The sequence below is a fragment of the Schistocerca serialis genome, chromosome 3, assembly GCF_023864345.2.
Source record: "Schistocerca serialis cubense isolate TAMUIC-IGC-003099 chromosome 3, iqSchSeri2.2, whole genome shotgun sequence".
Lineage (NCBI taxonomy): Eukaryota > Metazoa > Arthropoda > Insecta > Orthoptera > Acrididae > Schistocerca > Schistocerca serialis.
Window position 1 is genome coordinate 520336716 of NC_064640.1, and position 9946 is coordinate 520346661.

Sequence of the window (9946 nt, forward strand, 5' to 3'; positions counted from 1 at the left end):
CCTTAACATCGGTTTGTTGCAGGATTCTCGAACATATTCTCAGTTCGAATATAATGAATTTCCTTGAGACAGAGAAGTTGCTGTCCATGCATCAGCACGGCTTTAGAAAGCATCGCTCCTGCGAAACGCAACTCGCCCTTTTTTCACATTATATCTTGCGAACCATTGATGAAGGGTATCAGACGGATGCCATATTCCTTGACTTCCGGAAAGCGTTTGACTCGGTGCCCCACTGCAGACTCCTAACTAAGGTACGAGCATATGGGATTGGTTCCCAAATATGTAAGTGGATCGAAGACTTCTTAAGTAATAGAACCCAGTACGTCGTCCTCGATGGTGAGTGTTCATCGGAGGTGAGGGTATCATCTGGAGGGCCCCAGGGAAGTGTGGTAGGTCCGCTATTGTTTTCTATCTACATAAATGAGCTTTTGGATAGAGTGGATAGCAATGTGCGGCTGTTTGCTGATGATGATGTGGTGTACGGCAAAGTGTCGTCGTTCAGTGACTGTAGGAGGATACAAGATGACTTGGACAGGATTTGTGATTGGTGTAAAGAATTGCAGCTAACTCTAAATATAGATAAATGTAAATTAATGCAGATGAATAGGAATAAGAATCCCGCAATGTTTGAATACTCCATTAGTAGTGTAGCGCTTGACACAGTCACGTCGATTAAATATTTGGGCGTAACATTGCAGAGCGATATGAAGTAGGACAAGCATGTAATAGCAGTTGTGGGGAAGGCGGATAGTCGTCTTCGGTTCATTGGTAGAATTTTGGGAAGATGTGATTCATCTGTAAAGGAGACCGCTAATAACACACTAATACGACCTATTCTCGAGTACTGCTCGAGCGTTTGGGATCCCTATCAGGTTGGATTGAGGGAGGACATAGAAGCAATTCAGAGGCGGGCTGCTAGATTTGTTACTGGTAGGTTTGATCATCACGCGAGTGTTACGGAAATGCTTCAGGAACTCGGGTGGGAGTTTCTAGAGGAAAGGAGGCGTTCTTTTCGTGAATCGCTACTGAGGAAATTTAGAGAATCAGCATTTGAGGCTGATTGCAGTACAATTTTACTGCCGCCAACTTACATTTCGCGGAAAGACCCCAAAGATAAGAGAGATTAGGGCTCGTACAGCGGCATAGAGGCATTCATTTTTCTCTCGTTCTGTTTGGGAGTGGAACAAGGAGAGAAGATGTTAGTTGTTGTACGAGGTACCCTCCGCCACGCACCGTATGGTGGATTGCGGAGTATGTATGTAGAGGTAGATGTAGATGCGATTATTGGCTTTCGGACAAAGGGTGGAATCATTTCCGTAACGGGTAAGTTTATAAGCTGTTCGAGTGCCACCGTGGTTAAAGTATACCGTGCATAGGAAAGTGGCGCTGTCAAATATCGGTTCCAAAGGCAGCGATGGCCGTAGATGACAGGCGTGAAAGACGGCTTTGGAAATATGTACGGGCGAACTGACGTGCAACTGTGGAGAAACTGATCGTCCCGATGAACCAAGATGGCTACCAACAGTCTCTCTTCAACAGTGTCCAGCGACCATTGTTGCGTAAGGGCCTGGTTCATGCACCCATGCTAAGTGGTGTTTATCGGTGAGGAAGATGAATTTGCACCCCACTAACGCAACTGGGTGTACACTAAGTAGCGATAGGTGCTCCTTTCAGATGAATCACGTTCTGTGCTCCATCGGGCAGGTGGTCGTTGGCGTGCAGAAGAGTCCAGGCCGAAGGAGTGAGCTTTATCGTCTGGATAATGTTTTCCTAGCATTCCCTGCGTGATCTTGTCATTCTGGAAAGCACAATGGGTCATGACAAATGTGTATCTACCATTAGGGATCATGTTCACCCCTACATATAGCTCGTTTTTTCCTTATGGCGATGATATTTACCAGAGTTTCGATCAGTATGGGTCAGAATCTATTTTTTCACTGTTTACATTTGATTTGTAACTGTACTAAACAATATCTGTTCTTTATTTGGCAATGCGTAGCATTTTTGTTGGTTTCATTAACATTTTGTGAACGAATTCTTGGTCTTGCCTTGGTAAAGCTACCATGTGGTCGTTGTGACATTAATTCTGTGTATACATGTGAAACGATTGTGCTTTTGGGTTCCCGTAATTGTCAAGTGATATGAGAACATTCTACCCTTGTTCATGCACCTTCCCATCATTAAACTGAGAAGTATGTGTACAACAGTTCTCTTAGATGAATCACGTCGTCATGCTCTTATAAATTATTCAGTAATAAATCTCCAGCTGGGATCATTTGACTTCCGGGCAGTTATTTGCTGCTTAAGAGTTATTTTCATGTGGAGCATTCATTCAGACAGCGTAAGGTTAGTTGCGATATTGCAAGTGGGCGTCAGGTTGGGCCATGCCATCGACCCACCGCGCCGTGTCCAGTTCTCACCAAGGGTTTCATCCAAATGCATTCGCACTGCATGTGAGAAGCACGCAAGTGCACCATAGTGTTGGCACCACATTTTCTGTCGCACATTGAGCGGTACACATTCCAACAACTCTGGCAGAGTTTCTCGTAAAAAGGTTAAGTATTTGTTGGCGTTCAGTAGCCGGGGGAACATGTATGGACCGACCAGATTTTCGCCTACTAAGTCGGCCCAAATTTTGACAGCGAAGCGATCTTGGTGACCACGCACAATAGAGGCGTGCAATTTTCCCGTACCCACAAGTGTGGCTGTTGAACACACCCCTTCGTGTAATGGATATCTCATCCGCAAAAAGTACACGGTTCGGAAGGTCCGGTTGAATGGCACATCTTTCCAAAACCCTCTTGCAGAATTCAGTTCGACGAGGAGCATCGTCTGGATTAAGGGCTTGAGCCTTCTGAAGGCCGTAGGAGAGCAAATCATCTTCATGACACACAGGGCAAATTGTGGAATGGCTTACATCCATTTCCTGTGCAATACGCCGCGAGCTTGTTGAGGGTGTGTTTTCCATCAGTGCTAACGCCTCCTGTTCAAGCCCTGGCGTACGCACTATGCATTGACTACTGCGCGTGTAAGGCCTTTGTACCTGTAACACAAGTTGAGTAGACCGCGTTACGACATAGACCTCAAATGCACATGCGCCATTACGAGAACGTGCCAGTGGAAAACGTACCTCAGGGGAACGTGTCTCTCGTAGGGACCTGTGGATGGCAGTAAACATGGGCGGATATGGCACTCGACGAATCGGAACTCACTGAACGTACACACGTTGCGCAGCATGAGCATTTCAGTCAGCCGCCCTGTGAGTACAGTTCATGTCGGCACTTCCCTTCCAAGAATAGCACTCCACTTTCTGTTCGCTTCACACAGTAGTATACACAAAAGTATCCCATTTTGATGATAAATTGATGCAGGGCAGACCAGACTCCGCAGTGTGCAGCACGTGCCGCCCTCTATACAACGCCTATGGAACAGGCATTTGCACTGCCATAAGCAATTCGTTCACATCTTGGTGAGACGCGGAAAACCCATAGTGTTGTCTCACCTGCAATATTCGCAACTATCTCGACTACAACGTTGGTAAATATTGTTAAAAAAAGACCTTCAACCCGACGTCTCATTTACCTTGATGTCACAAACATACTGAAATTGTCGCCTGCAGAACTGCTACCATGACATGTTGTGTGCGTACCCCCGGCGGCGCGCGGCGCTGTTCAACGACGCCTAGTGCGTAAGCTAAGGAATGCAGACATGAGTTACTATGTAAAATTTGCTTGTTGTGACGCACTCTACGAGCCCGCGCATCTTCTACATTCATTTTAGATAACCCTGTTGAAGCAAGTTACTTTCTTTCTTTTGCTTGTGCCTTTTTTCCCGCGGAGACGCAGGGTCGGCATGGTTAATCGGATGTGGCAATGTTAGTTGAATGGGTGGCCGGATGCCCTTCCTGCCACCACTCCGTACCCTCCAGGAAGTAGAGCTGTGAGGACGGGGCGTGAGTCGTGCTTGGGTAGCTCAGTAGGTAGAGCACTTGCCCGCGAAAGGAAAAGGTCCCGAGTTCGAGTCTCGGTCCGGCACACAGTTTTCACCTGCCAGGAAGTTTCATATCAGCGCACACTTCGCTGCAGAGTGAAATTCTCATTCTGGAATCATCCCCTAGGCTGTGGCTAACCCATGTCTCCGCCATATCCTTTCTTTCAGAAGTGGTAGACCTGCATGGTTCGCAGGAGAGCTTCTGTAAACTTTGGAAGGTAGGAGACGAGGTACTGGCGAAAGTAAAGCTGCTAGTACGGAGCGTTAGTCGTGCTTGGGAAGCTCAGTTGGTAGAGCATTTGCCCGCAAAAGGCAAAGGTCCCGAGTTCGAGTCTCGGTCCGACACGCAACTTTCATCTGCCAGGAAGTTTCACATCAGCGCACACTCCGCTGCAGAGTGAAAATCTCATTCTGGAAACATCCCCCAGGCTGTGGCTAAGCCAGGTCTCCGCAATGTCGTTTCTTTCAGGAGTGCGAGTCCTGCTTGGTGCGCAGGAGAGCTTCTGTAAAGTTTGGAAGGTAGGAGACGAGGTACTGGCGGAAGTAAAGCTGTGAGGACGCGGCGTGAGTCGTGCTTGGGTAGCTCAGTTGGTAGAGCACTTGCCCGCGAAAGGCAAAGGTCCCGAGTTCGAGTCTCGGTCCGACACGCAACTTTCATCTGCCAGGAAGTTTCACATCAGCGCACACTCCGCTGCAGAGTGAAAATCTCATTCTGGAAACATCCCCCAGGCTGTGGCTAAGCCAGGTCTCCGCAATGTCGTTTCTTTCAGGAGTGCGAGTCCTGCTTGGTGCGCAGGAGAGCTTCTGTAAAGTTTGGAAGGTAGGAGACGAGGTACTGGCGGAAGTAAAGCTGTGAGGACGCGGCGTGAGTCGTGCTTGGGTAGCTCAGTTGGTAGAGCACTTGCCCGCGAAAGGCAAAGGTCCCGAGTTCGAGTCTCGGTCCGACACGCAACTTTCATCTGCCAGGTAGTTTCACATCAGCGCACACTCCGCTGCAGAGTGAAAATCTCATTCTGGAAACATCCCCCAGGCTGTGGCTAAGCCAGGTCTCCGCAATGTCGTTTCTTTCAGGAGTGCGAGTCCTGCTTGGTGCGCAGGAGAGCTTCTGTAAAGTTTGGAAGGTAGGAGACGAGGTACTGGCGGAAGTAAAGCTGTGAGGACGCGGCGTGAGTCGTGCTTGGGTAGCTCAGTTGGTAGAGCACTTGCCCGCGAAAGGCAAAGGTCCCGAGTTCGAGTCTCGGTCCGACACGCAACTTTCATCTGCCAGGAAGTTTCACATCAGCGCACACTCCGCTGCAGAGTGAAAATCTCATTCTGGAAACATCCCCCAGGCTGTGGCTAAGCCAGGTCTCCGCAATGTCGTTTCTTTCAGGAGTGCGAGTCCTGCTTGGTGCGCAGGAGAGCTTCTGTAAAGTTTGGAAGGTAGGAGACGAGGTACTGGCGGAAGTAAAGCTGTGAGTCGTGCTTCGGTATCTCAGTTGGTAGAACACTTGCCCACAAAAGGCAAAGGTCCCGAGTTCGAGACTCAGTCTGGTACACAGTTTTCATCTGCCAGGAAGTTTCATATTAGCGCACACTCCGCTGCAGAGTGAAAATCTCATTCTAGAATGCAGTTTACTTATATGTTTGTTCTTCTTTGTAACGTTAAACAAGGCACAGCTTTTCTTAATATCAGTTACTTTTAAACATTCATTACACGCCCTTTACAATAGTCGAAGCACACTCTAAGACAAAAAAAGGAATGAAAAAACGTCCTGCACCAAGAAATTATCCGAATGGGACGGAAATCGGCAAACGTGGTATACATATACAGAGAAACAAATGATTACAATTTCAGAAAAATTGATAATTTATTCAAGAGAAAGAATTTCACAAAATTGAGTAGTCACTATCGCGTTGGTCCATCTCTGGCTCTCATGCAAGCAGTTATTCGGCTTGGCATTGATTGATGGAGTTGTTGGATGTCCTCCTGAGGAATACCGTGTGAAATTCTGTCCAACTGGCGAGTCAGGTTGTCAAAATCCCGAGCTGGTTACAGTGTCCTTCCCATAATGCTCCAAACTTTATCAATTGGGAAGAAATCCAGCGATCTTGCTGGCCAAGATAGGATTTGATAGGCGTGAAGACATGCAGTAAAAGCTCTCGCCTTTTGCGAGAGTGCATTATCTCGCTGAACTGTAAGAGCAGTATGGCTTGCCATGAAGGGCAACAAAACAGAGTGTGGAATATAGTCGAAGTATCGCTGTCCTGTAAAGGTGCCGCGGATGATAACCAAAGGGGTCCTACTATGAATGCCACCCCAGGCCGTATGGCGAGTGACGATGAGGTTGGTACTCCATCGGTGTCGGGGGCGTCTCCAGGAATTTCCTTGCTGGTCATCGGAGATCAGTTCTAAACGGGACTCATTGCTGAACGGTTTCTACTCTTGTCAATGAAATTCCAGATCACAGACGTGTCTGGAAACACCCTGAACAGCAGCAATATTTCAGGTATACATACCGACGTTGCAAACAGAGGATGAGGAGACAGAAAAAGTGTATGATGGTATTGGACGGGTAATTCAGTAAGGAAAGGGAAATAAAGATCTAATAATCATGGGAGATTGGAATGCGGTTGTAGGGGAAGGCGTAGAAGAATTAAGTGTAATTACTGATTTCGTAGTACGAATGATAGAGGAGAAAGATTAATTTAGTTCTACCGTAAAACTCCGCTGCTAATAGCGAACACACTGTTCACGAATCACAATAGGAGGAGGTATAGCTTTAAAAGGCCTGGAGACACTGGAAGATTCCAGCAGAATTGCATTATGGTCAGATACATCCGAGTATTCTGAGATCAAATATTGGGTTGTAAGACTTACCCGGACCAAATAGAGACAGAATACATCTTACTAATGATGAAGCGTAGACTGAAGTTTAAGAGACTCTTACAAAAGAATGAGAGAGGAAGGATGTGGGATGCTGAATTGCTGAGTAATGATAAGGCATGTTTGAAGATCGCTGCACATGTGGATAATGCGGTAAGGAATACTACAGAGGGCAGTTCAGTTGACGTGGAGTGGATATCTCCAAAAACAGAAATCACAGATGTTAGAGAGACAAACGGATGTACTGCGAAGGCAAATGCGAAGAAAACTTAGGTACAGAATTAATGCTTCAATGGATCAACGGAAGAAAGAAGCAGAAAAACGTTCAGGGGAAGACAGTAATATAGCAACATAAGTCACTTAGGAATAAAATAAAGGAGAAACCCAAGGAAGTAAGGGTTATTTGGCTGAAGAAAAATGTGAATAAATAAAAAGAAATGATCACGAGAAGGAAAGATCACGGTGCTCAAAAGTGGAGCCACGAAAGAATATCTATTTCACCTTTCAACTTACTGCTGTCCATTGCCACAACCTTCCTAACAGTACCATGACAAAAACAACATTCAGTAGTTCTGTATTTGGGTTACTCATATATGTGTTTTCCTAGAAAAGATATTTATAAAAGAAACAACTTCGAAAAATAGACTATAAAGAAGTCTCTTAAAGTGCCTTTTTTCAGTCCAGGTTTTTGATTATTGTATGATCTGTTTTTACTTGTCGATTCCATTGTATTCTAAATATTTTGTTTGTAAAGTATTTTGAAGACATGGTACATGAACACCTAATCCGTTGCAATCTGTTAATTAAACACTCATTTAATGATAGGACACATAGAGTAACGACACATGTGAAATCCACATTCATGCTTGGAGCCGGACACAAATCCACAACCTCCGCTATACGAAACACTGACGCTATCTTGATCTTTGAGACGCCGGCAGTTACTAACAATTCCAAGTGTTGCGTAGCCGGAAACTGCAGTCTTGTTTAGTGCCACTTTTAAATGGCGTTCCTTGGACAAAGTGTATTGTCCAACTCTCTTTAAAAGGTCTGCGGTCGTTTAGCGGATCGTTAAGTCGAGTGCTGTCGAAGGGCTCTCCAGGAAACGGCACAGCTCCTGCCTACTCAACTCAACGATTGCCAATACCTGTTGCTGGCCAATGTGGCTTCAGCAAACTACATTAGCAGAACTTAAAATTCTTACATTTCTTCTACAGCAGTTATTAAGATATAGGTGTTTGATGTATTTCTCCAATTCACTCCATCTCTTACCGGTCCACCTTCCCCAAGTGTATTTCGTATAAATGTTCGCATCACGTAGGCTATTTCTCGCACCTGAAATTAACTGGAGTCAGAAAATTTTTATAAGATTAGACTATCCTATTCAACAATTAACAACTTGCTTTGGTGTATTGCAGTTTGTCTGTTGAAAATTTATATTCGTTGGGCTGAATACAGGGTTAGTGGAGAACAACGTAAGCTACGAAGCTATTTTCTCTTGTTTCGCTTACATATGTCACGAACACGAAATTGTGAAGTTCTACATTACTGTAGGGTGACTTACCAATTTAGCTGCCTTGGTCACTAGCGTCCATAACTATATCACCTTCATGGAATAATTTAACTGGAACGTGAAAGCTATACTGATGTAACAAATTAACTTATGGTCTATTGTCGTTAACAATACTTCTATGTTCAAAGTTCTTACAATATTTTTTAAAATAATGACTCTTTTTCTTCAAAAAGAGGTTGCTTGTATGCAGAGATACATCACACAATTAGAATTCATTGTCTTATACGGCATTAGCAACATCTGACTGCTTATAAGCAGTGGTACGTCATACTAATACAATTCATTGTTTTATACAGTATTTACAGGAATAACAGCAGCTTATTGCTGAGATACATCACAGTAATACCACTACATTGGATTTTTATGTGCAAGATTTACACTACTTAGGGACTAGCAGCTGCAGGTGAAAAACTAGAAATCACACATCCACACATTCACACGTATACCACTGCTGGAAAAAAAATAGTACAGCCTTTTAGATATTACCAATTCACCCAAGATTTATTGTTGCATCAAACTATGTGGAGTATAGGAAATGATAACATTTACAGATCGAAAGCACAAGCGGTTCTGAGGTACCAGGTATCGGCCCTTGCTGAAACGCCCATATTAGTACGTGGTGCAGCGCATGTGCTGTCTCTCCAGTCCACCATACAGATGGCGCATACTTTCGTGGAGTGGGTTATTCCACGCCTGCTCGGCCTGTTCACGTAGTTCTCTGAGAATTGGTGGTTGAGGAGTATCACGACTCACTTCTCGACCCATCATACCACATACGTGATCGTGAAGACAAGTTCGGATATCGTGCTGGCCACCGAGGTTCCTGCACGTCTTTCAGAGCATGTTGAGTTTCACAAGTAGTGTGTGGGCGAGCTTGTCCTGCTGGAAACAACACATCACCTTCCCGTTGCACGGCGCTCTATTCCATCTTCCAAGTGATCATCTAACGGCACCAGTCGAGCAGTGCACATCGATGCTGTGACGTGACTGGAAGACGGGCTAGAATTGTGCGTGCCCATAGTAAACTGCTTCGCAACAGTGCATGCTGGAGCGTCTGGGCTCACAAGCTGTGGTAGTTGAACGATCTTCCATTGCTGCCCTCGCGGTACGACGATCCTTGCGGGCGTCTGAGCTGCGTGGACGACCAGAACTTCGTTGACGAGTGTGAGGGTGTTCACGTGACCACTGATACCAGCGTCGTTGCACAATTGACACAGCACGTCAAGTTTGCGTGGAAATTCTCCGAAAGCACCATCCCGCCACTCGGAAGGCCACAATTTCCAACTCGCTCAGTTGGCTCTGTAGGAAAAAAAAGTGCGTCCAAAATGATTCAAATGGCTCTGAGCACTTTGGGACTTAACAGCTCAGGTCATCAGTCCCACAGAACTTAGAACGACCTAAAGATAACTAACCTAAGGGTAGCGGTCGCGCGGTTCCAGACTGAAGCACCTAGAACCGCTCGACCACTGCAGCCGGCAAACACAAGTGCATCTCCGTTACATGGCTGCCTGCTTGCG

At 45.7% G+C, this 9946-nt stretch overlaps 3 non-coding genes across 3 annotated transcripts; all 3 read left to right on the forward strand.

Moving 5' to 3' along the window:
• Positions 1-4563: 4563 nt before the first annotated feature.
• Trnas-cga (transfer RNA serine (anticodon CGA)) lies at positions 4564-4640 on the forward strand. Its single transcript has one exon. It is a non-coding gene; the product is annotated as a tRNA-Ser (tRNA).
• Positions 4641-4864: 224 nt separating this feature from the next.
• Trnas-cga (transfer RNA serine (anticodon CGA)) lies at positions 4865-4941 on the forward strand. Its single transcript has one exon. It is a non-coding gene; the product is annotated as a tRNA-Ser (tRNA).
• Positions 4942-5165: 224 nt separating this feature from the next.
• Positions 5166-5242, forward strand: Trnas-cga (transfer RNA serine (anticodon CGA)). The gene has a single exon. It is a non-coding gene; the product is annotated as a tRNA-Ser (tRNA).
• Positions 5243-9946: the final 4704 nt, after the last annotated feature.